Source organism: Ixodes scapularis, unplaced genomic scaffold, assembly GCF_016920785.2.
Source record: "Ixodes scapularis isolate PalLabHiFi unplaced genomic scaffold, ASM1692078v2 PGA_scaffold2__306_contigs__length_199485367, whole genome shotgun sequence".
NCBI lineage: Eukaryota > Metazoa > Arthropoda > Arachnida > Ixodida > Ixodidae > Ixodes > Ixodes scapularis.
In genome coordinates, this window is record NW_024609857.1 from 196,509,213 (window position 1) to 196,515,545 (window position 6,333).

Genomic DNA, 6,333 nt, shown 5'->3' on the forward strand with positions numbered 1-6,333 from the left:
TTTTGTGCCCAGCGTGACCGCAGATCTGTCTGGCGATTGGTGCGCGTGACATGTCACGTGTGAGATGGATGGTTGATTGTAGGACTCCTTGCAGGCTTGCGCGCGCTCTTTCCGGTAGGTTTTATCAGATCGAAGGCTAGCCTGTGGTGTATCCTAGTACCCCATAGCAAGATGAAGACTAGCTATGGTCACGTGACGTGGTCACGTTGGCATGGTAAGTGAGGAGAGTAAGGAAGAAATTGAGAAAGAGGCGAGGCGTCAAGGGAGCATGGCTGGTGGAGGCTACACGGCTGTTGTCATGCCCTCTCCTACGCTTCTATCCTCCTTGTGAGCACCGGTGTACTCCAGAAAGGCTACATCAGCAGAGGCTCGGGTAGCCTGTCTGCAGTGCTCTTACCGGTGCTCGGTAAGAATTGCACACAACAGGCTAACCTGCCCCGATCAACACTTCCACAAATAGGAATATTGCAGTTCATATTAAGGGGCGACGCGAGTCTTAAAATAGTTAAAAAAATCTCTAAATATGTCATTTTTCAGAAATTACAATTTTGGAACCTTCATGGTTTACAGTATACTCTATTGGAGTAAGTGCACAGATGATGCGTTGGATTGCGTGAGCGACCGCTGTAGCCGTTTCGCACTGAGCCCGAGAGATGGCGCAGCTGCCGGAGCAGGGAGAGGAAAAATGAAGGTCTGCGAGGAACGGCGAGGTTTAGCTATACCAGCGATACCGCTGCGCACGACTAAGCGAGAATAAAGTGTTTAAGCGAGACTGACCGAGACAACCAGCGACGAGGTACATCACAACCGACGTTTAGCTTCTTCGGGTTCTTTGTGCCCACCCAGACTAGGAATCAAGCGACCCCGCCCAGCATTATTGTGCAGTTGCTCAGCCTGACTGAAGGGACACCCCTAGACCGTAAAAGGGTAGCAGCGACCGTCCGCGACCCGCTTCGAAACACGCGGATGAATGCGCTGCAAGCAGTGACCGATCCGGCGCAACTGACACTGTGGAAGTGCGGAAATATCAAGTTACCAAAGTTCAACAAATACAAAGACCACCAGAACCCCAGCGAGTTCCTCGAGAAATTAGAAAAGTTCTGCCTGGTCGCGGGAATCAAAGGCGACAGGCACGCTTCCCACGTGCTTCCCGCCGTTTTGGAAGCCGCTGCCAAGCTTTGGTGATGTTTCTCCGGCGGGTTTAAAGACTGGGATAGATTCACCAAAGAGTTCCATGCAGAGTTCGCCTCCGTCGACTACAAACATCGGTTAAAGGAGGAGCTCGAGCGTCGGACCCAGCACCCGCAGGAGAACCTACTTTATCCGTGCCATCGCGGAGTATTTTCACAGGCGAAACCGTGCTGGATGTGGACAACGTTGCGAGGGTTTGCAGGAAGATGCATCCACCTTCTTTGGGTTGATTGTGAGCCCTGCTTGGGCGATCTGGTGCAGCCCGTCCTGCTTCATGTGGTCGTCGAAGGGTTCGGAGTAGACCGAGACGTCTTCAAGAAATGCCATGCAGCATTTTATTCGCTCGAGGACATCGTCCATGAGGGCCTCAAAAATAGCTGGGCCTCCTGCCATACCGTAGGGCATTCACTTGAACTTAAATGTACCCTGGTGGCAGAGAAAGGCAGTCTTGAGCATGTCGTGTTCAGCCACTGGGATCTGGAAGAACCCTTGGGACAGGTCCAGACAGTTGGGCAAGGACCCAGTCTGTGCAATTCCTGCTCAAGCAGTTTTCCGACACATTAATCGATGATAGCCCCTTTCTCAACGTTCACCGGTCTCATTTTCCATTGGGTAGGGGAGCTGTTCCCAGTGTTGACGTTAAGTCAATGAGGTACAACGAGGCCATGCAGTGAAGAGCTGATCATAGTCCCTCAACACTGCTATGCGTGGATCCCTTTCTGTGGGCCAAACAGGGTGCTCGCTGGGCTCGCCGTGTTCTTCGGCCGGGCAGCAGCCTGTTTGGGCACGGTAAAAAGACCCTCCAAGGAGTACACTTTATGAGCTTGGAGCAGGCGGAGCTTCAAAGATGTTTTGGGAAACGATACGAGCTGCTGTATTTCTGTATTCTCAGGGCCACATGAATAGAGATTTCCGTGGCAGTCGGGAAATCTCGACCAAGTATCACGTCGCGGCATAGGCCAGGCATATGAGCGACGCATTGCTTTCGGCATCCACCGAACCAACGAATCCGGCACTTGAGGGACTGGGTAGTGCTGGACCATCCCGTCGCTAACCGGAAGGAGTGGGCTTCTTCTCCGAGTCCCGCACCTGTATTTTGGGCTGCAGCCACAGCTGGGTCTCCAAACAAACTGATGCTGGATCCCGTATCCAAGAGGGCATGAAAAATGCAGTCTCCTATGATGAGCTTGAGTAAGGGCTCCTTCCCTCCGGCTGTTGCTCCACTTGTACCACAGACTCATAGCCGCTAGCCGGGGCAGCCTCTAAATTTGCCCGTTTCCTCGCTGGCTGCAGCGGTAACAGCGGGGCTGGTTGCGTGGTCTTCCCATGGCACAGTTCCGAGCCGCATGACCAGCACCTCCACAGCGCTGGCACTGCTGGTGCTCCCTGCTAGTGTGTGCCGAGGCCCACGGCTGGGTCTACCGCGGCATCGCTTGGAACGTGGGCTGGTATGGGGCCACGACTGTCGGTGCCTGGGCCTGCTGGAAGGTCCACTGCTGTAGTTGCTGCGGTATTTGCGGGAAAAGGGCAGGAACCAGCTGCAGGGTCTTACAGTGGGATGCCAGCACCGCAGCTGGGTGCAGGGGTCACCATGGCTGGGGACCGATGCCGGCAATCACTGTTATTGGAGTTGGTGGGTGGCCTTGGGCCAGGGCGGCAGCATAGGAGTTGACGCCGGCGCGTAGGCGTTTTGGGGCGGCTGGATGGTGCTCGACAAAGGCAAGATCCTTGACCTCCTGGTCTGTTCTTGCTGGTGGCGGCAGATGCTTCAGCCGGTGCAACGCAGGCTCCATAACGCCACCCGCAGCCTTGGCCATTTTGCGCAGGCTCACGAAGGCACAAGTCCTGAAACTTATGCAAGTGTGAAAACGGTCCCTCAAGCTCCTCGGCCATGTGATATCCCCAGGAAGATGTCAGCCTGATCCTGAAAAGGTGCGAGCTATTGAGGCCTACTCCGGCCCAACATCCGTCAAGCAGCTGCAGGCGTTTCTGGGATTAGTGGGGTATTACTGCAGCTTTATCCCAAGATTCTGCTACACCGCAAAATTACTGACAACGCTGCTTAGGAAAAACGCCCCCTGGACATAAAAGCAGCCACAACAGATCATCTTCAGGTTCCTGAAGGCTCGGCTAGAAGAAAAAGCGGTGGTTTCTCTGCCCAAACTCAACTGCCCCTTTGTCACCGACAGAGATGCCATCGGCATCACCGCTGTGTTCCTGCAAGAACACGACGATCAACTCAGGCCAGTCTCACTCATCAGCAGAACTCTGAATGACGCTGAACAAAACTACACTGTCCAGGAGTTTGAATACCTAGCAGCGGCCTGGGCTCTGGACAAGTTTTGCCCGTACGTGGAATTCACCCATTTTGAGATCCACTGCGATCATGCATCTTTCGCTTGGATGTTCAGAACAGAACAGACATCCAGCAGAAGATGGGTCCTGCGATTGCAAAGCTTCAACTGCACTATCAAAAGCTGAATATCCCTGCAGACGCATTAAGTCGTTGCCCACTGCCCACGGAAGACGCCGCTTCACCTTTTTGTCGCAGACGATTGGTTCGCAATTCACGTGGACGAGCCGAGTCCCTGTATACAAAATTAAAACTTTGGATTTGGCTGGTTGGTTCATTGTGATCTAAAGGACTAAAAAGCGCAAAAAACAAAACACGGACAAAGAAGAGACACATATACAACATAAACTGGCGCTAACTTTCAACCGATTTAGTCGAGGCAAACCACCCAGCACACATTGCGTGAACACTGTTTCCCATCACGCCAACCAGATCTGATAAAAGCAGTCCATAAACACAAACAACAGATGACAATGATTTAAACATACGTATCACTTCTATGTGACTACACAAAACCATCTAGAAAAGAAACTTGTTTGTCATTTAGTAAAATCGAAGGTGTGCTGACACAGTTGTCACCTGAGGACTTTATAATATATGTTTCAACTATTTCCCTCTCAGTCTTGTTAGTTGCTGTTTTAATAAATTTTGTTAATTCTAACGGGATCACACCCGCACCGGATGCAGTGTACTGCAAGGTGTCCCCCACTTTGTTACGAACCGCTAGACGATGTTCATGCGCCCTTTCGTTAAAACACAGCCCAGTCTGTTCAATATGCACGCATCCACACGTTAGCGGAATCTCGTAAACAACATTAGAGGCACAAGACGCAAACAGGCTGGCGACAGAGCAACTTAAAGATGACTGCTCGGGAGCAGTAATCCAGTTACTAAAACCAGACTCGCTCCCGTTTGAGGCTAAGGAAGCACGCACAATACAAGACCTAGCAGAGTGCAACGAGATCGACACCACTGGCCTCCTGATGTATACGGGACGGGATACCAGAGTCCCCTGGTTACCTCTGCACCTAAGAACGTTGCTTCTGCAGATGGAGCATGACCATTCACTGTGTTCCCATGCAGGGTACTTGAGAACACTCCAACGCGTCCAAGAGAGATTCCAGTGGCTCGGAATGCAGTCCGATATATCCCGCTACGTCCGGTTGCGCAACTCTTGACAGGCCTTCGAGCCACGCCGACAGAAGCCCAAGGGTCTCGTGGACAGCTCATGGGAAACGAACCCCGTGGAGTACTTAAGTGTCGACCTGATTGGACCTCTCCTCACCACAGCACAACAGAGCAAGCACATCCCGATTGTTCTCGACAAATTCACCAACGTACCGAGCCATTGTGGAGAGGATGGTGGACGTCTTCTACCACCACGGCGTTCCTCTGAGCATTTTCAGCAACAATGGCAAGCCATTCGACAGCGAGTTGTGGAAGGTCGTAAAAAACTTGGGGCATAGAGGACCACCACACCGTTCCCTATAGGCCAGTGGGTCAGACCGTCGAGCGGCATAATGCTGCAGTGAAACGGGGAATCGTGGCATGCGCCACGAGAACCTCGCAAAGAGTGGCGACTGGCTATACACCTGCCTTCCTGTGATACGGTCGTGTGCAGGCAGCACCAGACCAGAGCACGGGAGATTCAGCGGCAGCACGATGCCACTTGACAGCCGTGCAACCTTGCTGTGGGTGACTTTCTGGTGCGTGATTTGCACCCCCTAAGCCAGTTGTCTCATTTGAGTGTGGGGGCCAGATAACCCCCACTGGCAGGGTCAAGGGCCCATGCAAAGAGAGAGGAGGAACGGAGGGTGTTCCAAATACTTTCAAGAGACCTCGTGCTCTATGCTTTTTCTAAACTCAGTCTTTCCAGTAACATCTTTAGATATGATTTGTTTATACGACTACTTCGATCCCTGACCTGATGTGATAACAATTAAAATGACATTGCCCCGCCAACGTGCTGGCATTTTTAATAGAACAAGAGAGCAAGTCTGCTTTTTTCCCACTGCTCAATTCACTCAGCTAATGTGTCTCTAAAAGACGGTCAGTTAATTTGGCATTTCTTGATTTTCTGACGATTTTACAGCGAAGCTGCTTATGGCCAGGGTTCCGTGGATCTTTCGTGCGCGTCAACAAGATCTCCATGCGAGCACCGCCGCTCGTGCACGCCTTCCCCGTATAAAAGATTCAAAGGAAATAACCAGTATAACACATTGAAAAATGCGCATGGTAGATCCCATTTGTTTTAGGCTTTTGCTTTAGAACAGTTACTGTTTTTACGCTTTTGTAATCGATTGTAAGTCGACCCCCTCACATTGCACATAAAAAAAAATAAAAAAAAACTTTAGACGCGCATTTTTTTGCGAACACGTGAGAACGGCAAAAAATCTGTTTCGAAAGCCGAGCCTCCAACACGCAATCGATGCCTTCTGGCTTGCTTTGGCTGTGCATGCACGCGCGAGGTGAATGAGATGCCCAGACGTTATCGAAACTAAGAAGTTCACGTTGGACGCAGGACAACTGAAGCTGCTCACTGTCGTTCTCACGTCCCGTCATCATCAGTGATACGTTCTTGAAGCACGTCGTCCAACGAAATCTCGCGCTCCGCAAATGACAGGATCAACCTCATCTTCTGCGCTTGCTCGGCGATCGAGTTAGATGTCACGGGTAGGGCCCGATTGTGCACTTTTGCGGCTAACATTGCAAGCCTGACCTCCAACTCTGGAAGGCATCCCCACTTATACCGGACTATGGCCTACGGAAGCCTCTTCGTTTGCCGTCAC